General features: G+C 38.8%; 1 protein-coding gene and 1 long non-coding RNA gene across 13 annotated transcripts in view; one reads left to right on the top strand and one right to left on the bottom strand.

Moving 5' to 3' along the window:
* Window positions 1-17,575, bottom strand: part of PRKN (parkin RBR E3 ubiquitin protein ligase) — a 1,377,649-nt gene that overhangs the window by 1,066,790 nt on the left and 293,284 nt on the right. The window contains exon 1 of one of the 12 annotated variants that reach the window (XM_011750986.3): window positions 2,356-3,431. The exons of the other annotated variants lie outside the window; for them this stretch is intronic. The gene's annotated coding sequence lies outside the window, so the exon portion shown is untranslated. Of the gene's footprint in view, window positions 1-2,355; window positions 3,432-17,575 lie in introns of those variants that run through there. 12 annotated transcript variants of the gene reach the window in all.
* LOC105487514 (uncharacterized) lies at window positions 8,325-16,417 on the top strand. Its single transcript, XR_003019401.2, has 3 exons — window positions 8,325-8,404; window positions 10,912-11,082; window positions 16,278-16,417. It is a non-coding gene; the product is annotated as an uncharacterized lncRNA (long non-coding RNA).

Raw genomic sequence — 17,575 nt, 5'->3', positions numbered from 1 at the left:
ACCACAGAATGGTATGCCTAAATGGGTGAAGTGCATGGCATGTGGACAGTTTATCAACAAAGTTGAGGCCAGTACTCACAGAGATTGGAGAACAAGAATTGGAGCTGAAGCTTCAGATGGAGGCTCCACGAAAAAGTGATCAAGAGAGAGGGAGAGACAGAGTGTGTGTGTGTGTTGGAGGGGATGGCTGGGACCTGTGGAAAACACCCATTAGGAGGGCAGAGGGACCCAGTGGCTGATGGTGTGCACAGTTCCTGCACACTCATGAAGGAATCCAAGTACACCCAGGGCACTCCTGCCTGCATCAGGGGAGCTGCAGGGAGGGCTCCTGTCAGCAGAACACTGCAGCCCCCAAAAGCCCCTTCTCAGGAAGAGGGGAGGGAGAAGCCAGCTAGAATCATCTGTGAAGGCGTGGGGCACCAGAACAAGGACCCACCCTGTACTCAAACTACCCATTCCTCCCCAATCCCATCCCGTAACCCTGGAGGTGTCACAAACTAGGAAGCGGGCACAAGGGAACATGTAGGTAGGCAAGACAGAGAACCAGAGACAAAGCCCGTTCCTTCCTTAGGCTCCAGGCAAAGCAGGTGCAAACGGGGGGCGGCAGGGGTGGGAGGGGGGGAGGGGTGTTGGTAAGAAGATTCAATATAAATTAACTTTGATGTTTATATTGTTGTCTTGGCTTGGATGTTCTAATTACATCCTTAAGACAATGTCTGTGACTTCTAGTACCTGTAGGGAAGTTTGTTAAAGAGTGAATAAAAATGTCAGGGGACCTGCCTGAGTTCCCATCCAGGGACAGGGAAAAATTATTCTTCCTCAACAAAAGGATGGTGAGAGACGAAAATAGTTTTGTTTTGATTATATTGCAAAGTGTTCACCTTTATTATAAGATGTGTGATGAATAATAATAGCTAAAATCAACTGAGCTTAAGAAGACTTTTACATGTATGTGGTCAGTCCTCACAAAAAAAAAACTATGAGGTGTATAAATAAAATAAATGTACAAGAATAAGACATCTACTATTCTCATTGCACAGATGAAGAAGCTGAGGCTCACTAAGGTTGAGCAGCTCCCTTAGGCTGCATGGCCAGCAGGTGCAGGATCACAAGTTGGAACCCAGGAAGTTGGTTCTGCAGCCCAGTCCCAGCCCTGGAACTCCACAGTGCCCACAATGCTGCCAAGTCAAACATATGATGGAATATCTATGGGAGATGAGGTTAGGGGGATTTTACTTTTTGAAAAATGTTTTTTGGTGTTTGAAATATTCTCATGTAAACATCCATGACCTATAATGACAAAGGGAGAGAGAGAGAGACAGAGACAGAGAAAGAGAAAGACAAAGAGAGAGAGAGAACCATTTTAGAAAGTTGCTAGACCAGGGAATATTTTGTACAATACGAAATAATTACTTACGATCCTCCCTCCTGATTTGGGAAAATTTTAGAAAATTACAGTGGAAAGCAGCTGCCCCTAACCTTTTTGGGACCAGGGACTGGCTTTGTGGAAGACAATTTCTCTACAGACTGGGACAGGGAGATGGTTTCAGGATGATTCAAGCACATTACATTTATTGTGTACCTTATTTCTGTTATTTGTACATTGTAATATACAATGAAATAATTATACAACTCACCATAATGTAGAATCAGTGGGAGCTGTGAGCTTGTTTTCCTGCAACCAAATGGTCTCATTTGGGGGCGATGGGCAACAGTGACAGATCATCGGGCATTAGATACTCATAAGGAGTGTGCAACCTAGATTCTTCACAGGCACATTTCACAGTGTGGGGGAGGGGAGACCCTGGTGTAAAGCGTTATGTTTAGTTATGTTTAAAAAAAAAGGTTGCATGAGATCAAAATTTTAGGTACAAATTTAATCACATTGAATCCTTTGTCTTTCATTAATTAAAAGGTTGTCCGGCTGCCATTTTAGAATGGCTGCAAGTTGGAAAATCTAGATCTGAGGGTTTCAAATCCGAGCATGCATAACAGTGCCCTGGAGAGGTGCTAACAATGCAGATTACCTGCATCCAGCCAGCAGAGTCAGGGAGATTTCGGGGGAGTCCCTGCCCTGTGGAATTGTTAAAACTGCATTTATAACAACCTTCCCAACTCCATTCCAGGAGATTCAGATACAGAGAGCCCACAGCAAATGTTCTGAGGAATAATATGGTATTGTTTTTAAAAGCTAACACCCATAAATATTAAATTAAATTAAAATTCAGGGATGTATGAAGGACTTGTAGCTATGACTCTGTAGCTCAGACATAAAAAATGTAAGATGCAAAATTATTACCCACTAAGAGATAAGCAGGAAAAAATGGAGACACTTAAATAGTTGTAACTGCTTACCTCTTCTGTAGAGCCAGAAAAGTCAGCAGCGGTTGGAATTCTGGTAACAATCCAGTTTTGGTCTTCTACTTATGTACTCTCCTCTCTATTACTGAATTTTAAAAACCAGAACAGCAAACCTAAACCAAGCGATACCGTCGAGTTCAAAGAAAGACGGAGCTCAAATGCCTTACGTCTGCCCCAACAGAGACTAGCACTGAGCTCACACAGCCTCCCTGCGGGCACAGGCTTGCCAGCGACAGCTCACCACAGCTTTCTTACGACCCAAACTCATGTCCAGAGATCTCTGAGTCTCCTTAACAGACCTCTAGGTAATCTTTAATAACTGAGAGGAAACATGCTTACTTGGAAATTTTATTATGCACGATGTTTATTAATGACCGTCCATCAGGAAGGAAGCAACAGGCAGCACCTGTGTGGCTGCTTTGTGCCAGTCACTCTCTGGGTACTTGCCTAACATTATTTTATTTACCCTCACAGCACCCTGAAGATCAGATGTTATCCTGATTTGTATTATCCCTGTCTTCTCAAGTAAAGAGTCTAGGCTGTGAGAACATCAACTAATTTATCTGCCATACCCGTGAGACATGGATGATGGAGCTAAGACCCAGGGTGGTGTCCTTGTGACTTTCAACTTTCCCTTTGATATTTCAGCCTCTCTTAATTTAGCTACATGAAATGTTAACCTACTATGTACTCTTAGTTTTTTGGTTTATTTTATTTGTAATCAGAAATGATACAATATGACAACTTCTCAATGAGTCCATCAATTCATATCATTGTCTATTAACTTAGGATGTCTAGTTACTCATTAACAAATGTCTACCAAATTACTCCATGGCCTTGCTAGATAGTAGAAATAAACAGGAGAAGAACAATACATTAGAGTAAAACAGCGACAGTCTGTTGCAAACAAGGCAAATCAAGTAAGTAAGGCAAACTAAAGGACTCAGGAACATCAATACATAATATTGGCCAGTAATTATTAGTATAATGTAATATGAAACAGGAATGCAAAGGTATTGACTTAAGCAGCTACACAATTAAGAGATATTATACTAAACTATTAGAGTATGTATTCTATTTATAAAATAAAAATAATTTATCTAAATAAGTTAAATAGGAAGTAATATCTAATTTCATCAAAGAAAGCTTATCTTCAAGTTTAGATGAGGTCCTTCATTACAAGTAATGATCACATATGGCTGCTCTGGGACCCACAATTGGAGCTGGGCAGCAGATCATGGTTTGCCACTGGGAATTCTTTAGTCTTGTCCAGGAAAGATTCTTAATCTGCATAATGGAGACAGTTATGAAGACACCGTGTATGTACGCTTTACGTGCTAACTTCAAAGAGTTCTAGGGTTCTGTTTTCGTATTTCTGAGTTACTTAGTGTTACCATGAAAGTAACACTTTCATGTTGTGTGAGGAGGTTGTGTGTAAGTGGGGGAATGAGGATATTTATAAAGTAGGGTTACTTAATAATATTTCTTTAATCAAATTCTTCACATAAAAACTTTTGGTCCAAATACCATTTCTGCTAGAAAAATTTACCTGCCCCTGGTATACAACAGTAACACTGCTGTCAAGCCAGTGATGCATCATTAATAGAAAAGCATTGGCTACTGCATGAAATAGCATCACATGGTAGTTTTTACGCCAGTGCGCATGAGCTGACAGCATTACTTGGGTCTTGCATGTAGAGCTCTCATGGGGCAGGGAAGGTCCAGAATACAGCAGGTTTGACTGCACATCACAATAATAGTGGTACTTTAAAAACTGACTTTGGGTCAGAGAGTTCTTTATCAGTAAGAACTGGGGATAATTGGGAGGGTTCAGGTATCTGCTACTTTTAAAAATGGCTTATAGGACATTAAGAGTCTTAAGAAGGAGGCTGGGCGTGGTGGCTCACGCCTGTAATCCTAGCACTCTGGGAGGCTGAGGCGGGTGGATTACCTGAGCTGAGGAGTTCGAGACCAGCCCGGGCAAGATGGTGAAACCCTGTCTCTACTAAAATACAAAAAATTAGCCAGGCATGATGGCGTGCACCTGTAGTCCTAGCTACTTGGGAGGTGGAGGCAAGAAAATTGCTTGAACCTGGGAGGCGGAGGTTGCAATGAGCTGAGATCGTGCCACTGTGCTCCAGACTGGGTGACAGAGCAAGACTCCATCTCCAAGGGACAAAAAAAAAAAAAAAAAGCATCATGAGAAGGGAAGTAAAAATGATTATTCTTCTAGTCGCTTTCTGGATTCTCTGCATTTTATTGCTTCTATAGTACGTATTCATATTACAAAGAAATCTGAATTGGAATAGATAATCATTTCCCTTACATATAAAAATGTAACTGAATATAGACATTGCCCCACTATTCTGGGGTTACATTCCTAGATAATCTTGGATTCTATCTGCACCTTCTCAACTAAGTACTTACAGATGTCTGGCTTTATATAGGTACACATCAGTAACCAGAACTAAGTGTTGAGGTAATGGGTAACAAGGAGACAACAGAGTGAATAACTCTAGCCATGATGAAAATGGCAGATCTAAGATGGAAATTATACTAGGAAATTCCCCAATCCTAAAAATACAGTCGGCCTTCCTCCCTCCCTCCCACATACCCTCCTTCCTTCCCTTTTCCTCTTTCATTTTTTATTTCTTTTGTAAGATACCTAGACAAAGTTCAGGTGCTATATAACCCAGGGACAATCTTCAGCTTCATTGTGTGAGATTTTATTCATGATTGCCTTATCACACACAATGACAGGGAGTAGGAGAAACCTCATTTGAGTATATAATCCGCTGAGTGTGATGCAAACGTCAGTATCTGTGGTCTCTCTGCAGTTACAACCCACTGGTTTCCTCTATTCTCATATCACTTAGAGGTGAATTTCTAATTCTAGGAACTGGTCGTCATCAGAAATTGATGAAGACTTCAAGACGTTAAATCAACTCAGCCAGTGCTACATGGTACCTTACAGAGGAGACCATTAATTATACTAAATAATGTCCATTCGTTTATTCAACAAATACATATCCAGTGCCCACCCACTGGATAATCACCCTGGGTGTTTAGATGAATGCCTAATAACATAGGTGATGCTTATGCCATTCTAAAAGTGATGAATTGAACTGAACATTTATTTCCACACAAAAACCTACACACAGATGTTTATAGTAGCTTTGTTCATAATTGCCAAAGTTTGGAAGCAACCAGCATGTCCTCGGAGGGTGAATAGATAAATAAACTGTGGTACATTCAGACAATGAAACACTATTCCATGCAAAAAAAGATATATGTGACCAAGCCATGAAGGATACAAAAGAAACTTAAATGAATATTACTAAGTGAAAGAAGGCAATATGAAGAGGCTACTTTATGATTCTACCTATAGGACATTCTGGAAAAGGCACAACTATAAAAAGGGTAAACAGATTAGCGGTTGGTTGCCCAGGGAAAAGGGAAGAAATGGGTGAAGAGGTAGGGGACAAAAAATCTCTAAAGCAGTGAAAAGACTGCACAATACTACAGTGTTGGATCCATGTCACTAAACATTTGTCCAGACCCTAGAATGTACAACACCAAGAGTGAACCCTAATGTAGAGGACTGACTCTGAGTGATAATGACCTGTCAAGGATCAGTTGTAAGAAATGTACCACTGGGGGGGGGTGGGGGTGGTTTGTAACCAGAGATCTGCTCTTCCTTTGATAAAGGGGTCAAATTTATACTACTTATATAGTCCATTTTTCACAACGCTGAAAAATAAACATAAAAAAAGTAGTTACACACTGCATGCCAGAGACAAGCTTAAAACTATGGTGAAGAGACATACTGCCAGCCTGCCACGAAGCAGTCCCACAAAGCCCAAGAATTCACATTCTAACACATAAACCTTGTAAAAATATAATCTTCGAAGGTAGAGAAGCAATACACCCAGTCACCATCACGATTAGTTACCCAAGAACCATAGACACAGAATTTTGTATAGATATCATTAAATTACTATTTTTCAAATGATTGAAGACTTAATGGAAGAACTTTGAAATATAAAACAAGAGTAGAATTCCATTAGAAAAGCCAGTGGAAAAAGACACTGGAAAAAGAATCAGATAGAAAACCCATCAACGAAATATCCATTCTTTGAATGCCACTGGGAATGCAAAATGGCCCCAAAATGGTATAACTAAGAATATACAACTAAAGGTAAAAGAAAGGCATGATTAAATTACCTGGAATGCAGCACAAAGAGAAAAAGTGATGAAAAACTTAGGAAGTAAGAGGTTCTGAAAAAGGAATAAAAAGTCCAACATATAATGAACTTGTATTCTAGAATTAGAGGAGAATGCAAAAGGAAGAGAAGCAATATTTGATGACACTGGTGTATATTTTTCTAGAACCAATTAAAGATATGAATGTTCTCATACAGGAATCGCAGTGAATATGGAAAGCCAAAGTTGGACACATGGATGTGATAGTGACTAACCTCAAAGATGTGAAATGATTTCTAAAGCTGCAAGAGACTAACAGATTACCTCCAAAAATACTGCAGTTAGACTCACAACATACTTACCAGTAGCAAAGATAAAAGCTATACACTATGTCTTCAAAGGACTGCAAGATAATAATCTCAATATAGAATTATCTTTCCTGTAATTCAGAAAATCAGATAAGTTATTCCTAAAGATAAACAAGGTGGGTGACGTGAAATGCCTTGTCAGATATCACAAATTATAATAAAACTACAGTAATTACAACAACATAGTATTGGTGCAGGGAAAGACAAATAGACAAACAGAACAGAGTAGAGGATACAAAATAGATCCACGTATACTGAGAAACTTGATATATGTCAAAAGTGACCGTACAAGGCATGACTATTCAATCATGGGAATATGCAACAGGTGATCCCTGTGAAAAAATAAAATAAAACTGAATCTTGCTCAGACGATACACATACAAGACAAGGTCTGGCTCTGTTACCCACGCTGGAGTGCAGTGGCACAATCGCAGCTCAGTATGACCTCTGCCTCCTGGGCTCAAGCCATCCTCCCACCTCATCCTCCCAGGTAGCTGGGACTACAGGTGCACCAGCATGCCTGGCTAATTTTTGTATTATTTGTAGAGACGGGGTTTCACCAAGCTGGTGTTAAACTCCTGAGCTCAAAGGATACGCCCACCTGGGTCTCCCAAACTGCTGGGATTACAGGCATGAGCCACCATGCCCAGCCAAAAACCAAAACTTTAAAATGTACACAAAAATATTCTTTAAAAATATTCAAGGCCACAACATTGGAAAACTTTCACATTAGACACAGAAAATACAAACCATAAACAAAGATGAAGTAAGCTTTCCACATTAATGTGGGAAATCTTATACATCCGATAACAGCATCAAAGTTAAGGAGACAAACCAGAGGCTGGCAGATTATTTGTTTCCTACGTTTGCCCCAAAATACTAGTAGACATTGTGCATTAAAATAATTCACATTTTAAAACCATCACAGGCCCATTAGAAAGTTTGGCCAAAGTATACTAAATGCTCAGAAGACAAAATGCAAATGACCAGTAAATGTGAAAAGATGCTTAACTGACTAGTAATTAGGGAAATGCAAGTTAAATCTACAATGACAGGAAAGTTTACACCAGTCAGGCTCAAAATTTAAAAGTCTGAAAATATTAAACATTGGCGAGGATGTGAATAATTGGGAGTTTAAATTGTTACAAACACCTAGCGGAGCCATTATTTAACATCTATTAATAGTAAAGCTGAAGTTATTGGTGCACAAATACCAGACCTAGGAATTGGTCTAGAGAAACTCCTGTATCTGTACACAAGGAGACTTGTATAATAATGTTCAGTGCAGCACTATTTGTGGAGCAAAAAAATTAGAAACAACTTAAATTCCAAATAGCATGAGAAAAAATCCATTGTGATGTCACACATGGAATGCTATTCATTAGTGAACACAGATGACCTACTGCTATATCAACTAACACGCATTAATCTCAAAATATGATTGAACAAATATGTTCAGTTGTATAAGATAGGTAACATCATATCATTTATTTAAAATTTAAAAGCATGCAAGTTAGTAGTATTCCATATTACTTAGAGGCTGGTAAATAAATGTTTGTTTTGTTTCGTTTTGTTTTGTTTTGAGATGGAGTCTCACGCTGTCGCTCAGGCTGGAGTGCTGTGATGCGATCTCGACTCATTGCAAGCTCCGCCTTGCGGCTTCACACCATTCTCCTGCCTTAGCCTCCCGAGTAGCTGGGACTACAGGTGCCTATCACCACGGCCAGCTAATTTTTTGTATTTTTTTAGTAGAGACGGGGTAATAAATGTATTTTTTTAAGTATAAAAACATAGTTGTTAATGACAAATCCCAAATTCAGGATAATAGTTAACTCTGTAGAGAAGGCAGAAAGGGAACAGAATCAGAGAGAAGTACATCCAGGGCTTCAGTTTAAGTTGTAATATTTTTCTTAAGCTGAATGGTGGGCCCGCTAGTATTTGTCATATAATTCCCATATTCTTTTCCATCCCTGGTGTTTTGCAATAACAATTACAAATATGTATCTCCCTACAAAGTTTATACGATGGTTTATATATAATTCATTCATCTTTGACTCATAATAGAAATCTGACTTGCACAGGAAATCGAGATTGCTAATATCAGACTTGCAAAAGAGCAAGCATGCTAATCAAATTCAAAGTCACTAATGTAATTTCCATGTATTTCTATTACGGTTCTCTATTTAGATTCTACATCTAACCTTATGTTGACTGAGAATGTATATGTTTATTCTCAAATAAGCTTTATCTGAAGAATGTGTCTTACTATATATTATTTGGTAGCACTAAGTATCAAACATTGAGGCTCAAATTTATATTCCTGTTCTGTTCCACCCTCAACAACAGACAGATAAACTTCCTACTGGAGATCACCACCTAAAATTTATTTGAAACCTTAAACCTCTCAAATAAAGTTTATTTGAACTGCCCCCCTCCCACAATAACACATTCCTCTTTCTCTTCCACTCTCTGTGCCTGGTGGCCTCAATATCTAACATGAGCTTTGTATCTCACATAGCCAAGTATCTATGTGTCATATTTCAATTTTCTCTTTCCCTTGCATCCCACAATGAGTACATCTGCCAGTTCCATGACACAACCTCTAAAACATCACAAAGCTATATGTGTCCCTGCATTACAACTTCTAGTACCCTAGTGAAGCCCCATGCTCCCTCCCCCAAACACCTAGACTAGCCTCCCAATTAGCCTGCTAGATTCCACCAACTTCCAGCCACACTTACCTCCCTTATGGCCTTGGCATGTGCTTACCTAACGCCCACTCTAGGTTCTTTGCTCCCTCTCTCTGGAATGATTTTCTCCAGGTATTCCCAGGGCTGGCTCCTTTAGCTTTCAGTTCAAACTTCACCTTCCAAGAGAAGCTTTTCCTAAATTTCCAATATAAGGTAGTGTCACCAGTCCTCAGCCTATCTTAATTAATTCCAAGCACTTATCACTAACTGAAATTTACAATTTTTATTGCTTTACTTACTTTAACCCTGAAGATTGTATTTGGTTGCATGTACCAGAATACTGACTACAGAAGTATAACCAAATTGGGGTTTATTTTTCACAGGTTACAAGAAGTCTAGACAAAAGCTGTCTAGAGCTGGCTGGGGGCTCCCTGATGCCCTCGGCAACCCAAGTTTCTTCTATCCTTCTGCTCTTTTTAGCATGTGGTTTTTATCTTCATGGCACTCTGACTAAAAGCATTAATAACCTTCTTGCACATGGAATATAGGCTCCACAAGAAAAGGGACCTTGTCTGTCTTACCCATCACCAGAAGAATGACAGGTCCTGTGTTAACAGCTTGATCAGCTAGACCAGTGAAAGAGGAATTCAAGAGTCCTCAACTGTGGCATCACTCGAGCATCCTGGGAGTCCCGCACAATAGCCTCCATTCATTGGCCCTGGAGAGTCTACCTGGATTTCTCTTCTCATGCAGCCCTGGCCTTCATGGCCTTCTTTATTGGCCCTGCTTTAGTCCAGGACGTGGTCTCACGCTACAGTCACGTAAGTGGCCTGCCACCTGCCTCATTTCTCCTGCCACCCTGTCACACCCACGACACAAACTGATCATATTCATCTCTAGAACTCTTATGTTTTCTTAAAGTCTGCACTCAAATAGAAAGCTCCATAAAAGCCAGAACGCACCTGTTCTGCTTACCACTGCTCTCCAAACCTAGGAACCAGGAGTGCTTGCTGCAGAGGAGACACCCTGCAAATGTTTATTAAAAGAATCCAAGGAAGTGTCTAAATTCCCAAAGATTATGTGCAAAGCTCCTCTGCATTTGACCCGGCTTATCCTCTTCCTGGTATCACCTTCCTTATTCTCACTTTTTCCGTTTGTTTAGTCACAGCAAATAATTATAATCCTAAAGTGGTGCCAGACCTTTGCATCTTTTCATATTTTATAATATCTGCATAAAATATTCCTTCCTTTTAAAAACAGGAAACTTCTATTTATCTCTTAATTCCCAGCTTATGATTCTCCTCAGCTTAGAGGCCTTACTGACTCTGCCTAGGAGAGCAGATGGTGCCTCCTGGGTGCAGCACTTCCATGACGATGATGGTGATGATGATGATGATAATGTTAAAATCGTAATACCAGCAACTGCCATTGCGGGGTGTTGCAACGTACAAGGCACTCTTGTAAGTATTTCTGTATGGTGACTCGTTTAACCCTTGTAGCAATCCCATGAGGTAGATAACACAATTTTTCTCATTTTAGGAGAGGAACTGAGGCACAGAGACATTAACTAATGCACCAAAGGTCAAAACGGCATAAGCTACATTCCAACCCATGTGGCCCACCTCCTAATCCATGCGCTATGACTTGTGCACGTATTTGTACACTGTGACCTGAAAGATTGTTGGGAGCAAGGCTCATGCCTTATGACACATAATGGGTTCCCAATAAAAGAGTGTTGAGTGAACAGATTTTAAAACAATCAGTTGTATGAATACAGAATGGGGAAACTGGCATATATATCTATGTATATCTCTTGTAAAAACAGAGTAGGGGTTTAAATGAACTGTATGGCTCTCTAAGTCATATCATTGATCCTAAAAATAAAATACAGGCCACATTAATAGGCAGATTATACCACGGTGCATGTAGTCACTCCAGCATAGATCAGGCCACTTGGAGAATCTAGTGCTGTCCTCTCTCTTTAGAGAAGACCAAATGCAGTTCCTCCAAAGTAGGTAAAACATATGGCTGCTAAAATAGGAAGAGAAATAACTGAGGGGCATATGGATTATCTTCAAGTATCTGAAAAAGTGTTATGGACGAAAATTTCTTCTGATTTAAAAGGGCAGAACAAATCTAAGGGTGGAAGAACAGTGTGCTGAGATAAGGAACAAATTCCAGGGGTGTGTGCTGGGCCCGATCAGGCTGCCTCCTAAGAATGGATGGGGAACATCTCTTCCCAGCGCTGCCTCTTCCCAACGCCACCTTCAGTGCTATTATGCTGCTCCCTTAAAAAAAAACAGGGCTGGCAGGTTTTGCAAGGAAACTCCAAAGTGACAACCAGAGCTTTGTATTTATAGACAGCCAGTTTACCTGCTTACCACTGCATTTAACCCATTTAGTTGCAAACAAGAAAAAAATGGACTTGGTTTCCTTGTGGAGGATGGACAGTAATTGAGAATGCTGCAGAGAGAGATGACTTTGTAACCAATAGGTATGTATCATCAATGTGCACAGAAACTTAAGGAGGGGCCAATGTGATATGCAAACTGTTGTCAGTCATTTACATTTAGTTCTTTTAAAATTTATTTTTCTAGGAAGTATCTATAAAAATACTATATGTAGGGCCGGGCGCGGTGCTCACGCCTGTAATCCCCCAGCACTTTGGGAGGCCGAGACGGGCGGATCACGAGGTCAGGAGATCGAGACCATCCTGGCCAACACGGTGAAACCCCATCTCTACTAAAAAAAAAATACAAAAAATTAGGCAGGCGAGGTGGCGGGCGCCTGTAGTCCCAGCTACTCGAGAGGCTGAGGCAGGAGAATGGCATGAACCCGGGGGGTGGAGCTTGCAGTGAGCTGAGATCCGGCCACTGCACTCCAGCCTGGGCGACAGAGCGAGACTCCATCTCAAAAAAAAAATAAAAAATAAAAATACTATATGTAAAACTATTTCTAGGTCGGGAGGCTGAGGCAGGAGAATTCCGTGAACTGACACCTAGGAGGCAGAGGTTGCAGTGAGCCAAGATTGCGCCACTGCACTCCAGCCTGGGCTACAGAGCAAGACTCTGTCTCAAAAACAAAACAAAACAAAACAAAACTATAGGTTAAATACTTTTTATAGGTAAAACTCATTTATTTAAAGAAACAGACTGATATTTTTATAGTTCTCTCATCAATCTCTTCTATTGAAAACAAAATAACAAAAGAAAATTGCCAATCATTTTGAATAAGAGATTGTCCACTACATTCCTCCACCAGAGGCAAGAATTAAAAATACCAAGTCAAGCAGGAAACCCTAAAAGATTATCAGCAAATGTATTATATTTTTCAAATTCATAATGCAAAATCTATAGGTATGTTTTCTAATCAGACCAAGACTTCAAAGTAATTAGTGAATTTATTGCCATTTTCAAAAAGTAATACCCCTTATTATTTAACTTTCAATAGTATAGTTTTAATAAACTGAAATGAATCATTAGAAGAATTTCCCCATTTACCATAACTGCTTAAGTGTATTTTAAAGCTTATATGCCCTCTTCAGGGAAATTTTTAAAAATCTCAAATTGTATCAGTGAACAGGACTGAATAACCAATGTATGACTGGTCAAATCAGATACATGCTTCCCCCCAAAAACAATGCCATTGAGTTGAAGGCAAAGGATAGAAATGAACTCACCAGCTATATGCAATATTATATGACATAAGCAATATTAAAAATTGGCATATATGAAACCAAGATTGCTCAGGCACGGTGGCTCACACCTGTAATCTCAGCACTTGGGGAGGGTAAGGCAGACAGATCACAAGGTCAGGAGTTCGAAACCATCCTGGCCAACATGGAAAAACCCCGTCTCTATTAAAAATACAAAAATTAGCTGGGTGTGGTGGCACACACCTGTAATCCCAGCTACTAGCGGGGCTGAGGCAGGAGAATCACTTGAACCCAAGAGATGGAGATCGCACCACTGCACTCCAGCCTAGCCTGGCAACAAAGCGAGACACCATCTTAAAAAAAAAAAAAAAAAAACCAACCAACCAAACAGAAACCAACCTTTAAAATAAAGCCATCAAAACAAATACAAATACAAAAAGATCAGTATCTATTTAATCTGCAAGGCTAAAGCCACACAACTAGATTTCAGGGTACTACAAAATGACAGATTATGTAAATTCAAAATCTTCATTCTGCTCATAAATTACAGAGGCAAAAATATAACTATTTAAGTGCGTCTTAGAATGTATTTTCTCTTCAGAGAGCTTCCTGATCCTCTTGCCCTCTATTTTACCTTCAAGCGACTCACAGACTCTTAAGAGAAATCTGAAATTACTTCATGCCCCTTGTTAAACAGATTTTGAACAGTAAGTACTCTTGCAAAATTGCTCCCCCAAATAAAATTTCATATACAGATATATTCAGTGCATTAAAAAAGTAAACTCCATTAGAATAGAATATATATCTTCTTAAGATAACTGTTTAGACTTAAGTCAAAGGAGTTCCCACAAATATATTCTATTCTCAGAGTGTGGAATAGGCAATTTGGCATGAGGCAAATCTGTCCCCTTTTGGAATGTTTTAAAACAGAATAAATCATGGGATGAATTCACTGCACATCACAAAAAAATTATTTATCTTTTCTTTTGTGAATTATTCATCAAATTAAACTAATAACAGGTCAAAATGTGTTTATGTGTCAGTCCTTTGTAGGTAAAATTTCATATAACACTCAAAACAAACATACAAAAATATAGGCATTATTACTCTCTACACTTTATATAGATCAGAAAAATAAACACTGGAGAACGTAAATGACTTGCCCTTCCCAGACAGTCTGACTTTAGAGTGATTCATATCTACTGTACTTCATTATAACAGTGTATTTGAAAGTCTAGTTGAATTCTAAGTGATTTCATCTAGTATATGACATTCTTGAAGTTTTGACTTCTCATTTATATATAGCAATAAGCACATGTGCAGGATGGCATCATAAAACTCCCTTGGGATGAAAAAACATAAAAGGTTTTAGGCTCTTTCAAGAACAGCATGTATCTCAATGTTCCTCAAAATGAGAAGAATTGACTCCAAGGTACAAAACAGGTAAACTGAGGAAGCAGATGTTAATTACTTTAGCAGCTTCTGAAGTTCTTAGTGTCCAAGATTTAAATAACACTAGAACTATCTTAAACAAATGTTTGTGTTTATTTCCTCTCTTTTCTGAACAATGTTTTTGATGAATTATGTATAGATGGAATGCAAACACACAGACCCAATTGCCTTTGAAATACATAAGGCTATAAAAATGAGCAGAAAATATCCTTGGCAAAACCTGCACTGAGCTTTCAAAAGCCCACATATTTGAAACTGAGTTTGTGATGTACTCAAAACACAAACATCAGTGGGTTCTCACATTCCTCATTTCTCCCTCTAACGTCAGAATATTCTATTAATTTAAAAAACAGAGCTCTGTGCCATAATTAGTCTACATATTAAATCTTATCTGGGTGATACCTCTGAATGCAAAGTGACCAGAACAAATAATAAGACAGGAAACATTCCATGCAAAATAAAATTCAATGAATAAAATCTTCAATCCAATGCAGTTTACATAAATACACCCAAAAAAATTACAACTTTTCTCAAGAAATGCATTCCCCCAAATGAATGTATGTTTATCTGTGTGAAGACATATACGCACAAAAGGCTAAAACATTTTTTAAAAATCCAAAACCAATTGATACTAGAACACTACACTGACACCAACTTTATAAATCATGGGCTTGTACAATAGTTCAATAAATACTTGATGTTCTGCCTCTATTCAAATGAGTCTGTGCACCCTCTGATTTAGTGCATGGCCAAAGAAAGATCTTTTAGCCCATCCTTCTGTGTCTTATAAAGGCTACTATGGCAATCTTCACTTGTCTAATATTAATATCAGTTAATTTAACTTCTACTGCTAAATTGTTTATGAGAATTTCATTTTTATCAAAATTAAACCTAATATTTGAAAAAAAAAAAAAAGTTAACATAACATATTAGGCCAGACTCTCTCATTCCCATTTATCTATGTTCTCTGTGTCTTAGAGGCATCACTAAAGTTATACTTTAACATAAACTATTATAACATAAATGATCATATCCCACACATTTAACTTCATCTGCCATTTAACTTATATCTAAGGAAAATCAATGCTGGAGTAAATACTTACTAATGGTAACTTATTAATTAAAGCTATGATCCAAGCCCATATATACATAGAAAATGAAGGAGCACATATACCCCCATATATATTCATCATAAGTGTGTTTGGTATATAAGTTTGAAAGAAGTTTCTCATATACAATCTTATTGTTCCGTGACAATAATCTCAGGCTTGTTACAATGACTTGGTAAAAATGGAAAAAAGTAAAGACGGAATTTCAGTGAATCATCTTTGGGTTCAGAGCTTTTGGGTATATAGACACAACCTCTCATTTCTTAAATTCTTCCCTAAAGGATGATGACTGTATTAAGCAAAATCTCAGATAACATCAGGTCAATTGGATGATGGCATCTTAGTCCAATAATGGAGACAACAGAATATTTGAAACTAGGACTTCGGTGAATAGTAACACAGTTTCACGGTGTGTCATCTCTTCTCTGTCATTTATCAGGTTTCCTGTACCCTAATAAGATGCATCCTATGTTAAGAGTTTGGAGATTGGATTGCTGCAGTTTCACCCTCTCACACATTGCTTGCCTTGGAATATGAGTGTAATCACAATGGAAACATCTGTGAGATGACAGCCTATTAAATGAATCCACAGACTACATATCTTCAGCCTCTTAGAAGTTAGAAGAATCTCAGCTTTTTTTTTCTTCAAGTCTATGCTTATTGATGGCAATCCTCAGAGATGTTCTGTAAGTCCACATGGGCACAGAAATGTCATGGCTTCCTTTCAACAGAAAAATAACATTTCTGAGGGTTCTGAATTATGCAAAGAGGTAAGTCATTCAGGGATACTTTCTGACTGACACATAGACGCAACCAGACACACATAGATGAAATAAGGGTCTTCCCGAAGTGAGCATTGGCTCTGTACAGATGACCATTCTTTGATTTTAGACTCAGACATGTAGCAGCACTTACTTGTTCATATCATAATGTACCTGCTCTTTGGAGGAACTCAAGAGGACATGTTTGCCTAAATAAAGAAGGCCAGCAGTAAGTTCCATTTGCAAGGCAACCCTTCAGAGAGAAGATGCCTGTATCAGTCCTGGAGTGATGGAGGATCTCATTTACATGACTAATCTCTTACACAGAAATAAATCACTGCGCAACTGTGCTCTAGGTATAATGGTATTGAGCCTGGCCTTCTTTTATCCTATAATCAGTTAAAATACGAATTATGTTGGTCATTTGCAGAATTCTTTTATATACAAACAAAAAATCATGGTGGAAATGTATTCAATGCTCTAAATTGATGCTAGCCTCTTTCTGTTTTATAGTCAATAGAGAAAGCAATATTTACTAAAAATACAAAAATTAGCTGGGTGTGGAGGTACAGGTCTGAAATCCCAGCTACTTGAGAGGCTGAGGCAGGAGAATCACTTGAACCCACGAGACAGAGGTCACAGTGAGCCGAGATCATGCTACTGCACTCCAGCCTGCAGGACAGAGTAAGACTGTCTCAAAAGAAAAAAAAAAAAGTATTGAACTACAAAAAAAAGCATTTTGCATAAATTTAGTTCACAAATTAAGCTATTACATCCCTAAATTATATTACATAAATATGTTACTAATGTTTTCTCTAACTTTATAACCACAACAGATCATTTATTTCCTTTTTTTTTTTTTTGAAACGGAGTCTCTCTATGGCCCAGGCTGGAATGCAATGGCGTGATCTCAGCTTACTGCCACCGCCGCCTCCTGGGTTGAAATGATTCTCCTGCTTCAGTTTCCCGAGTACCT

The sequence above is a fragment of the Macaca nemestrina genome, chromosome 5, assembly GCF_043159975.1.
Source record: "Macaca nemestrina isolate mMacNem1 chromosome 5, mMacNem.hap1, whole genome shotgun sequence".
NCBI lineage: Eukaryota > Metazoa > Chordata > Mammalia > Primates > Cercopithecidae > Macaca > Macaca nemestrina.
The sequence above is the reverse complement of the archived record's forward strand: the minus strand, read 5'-3'. Positions and strand labels throughout refer to the sequence as shown.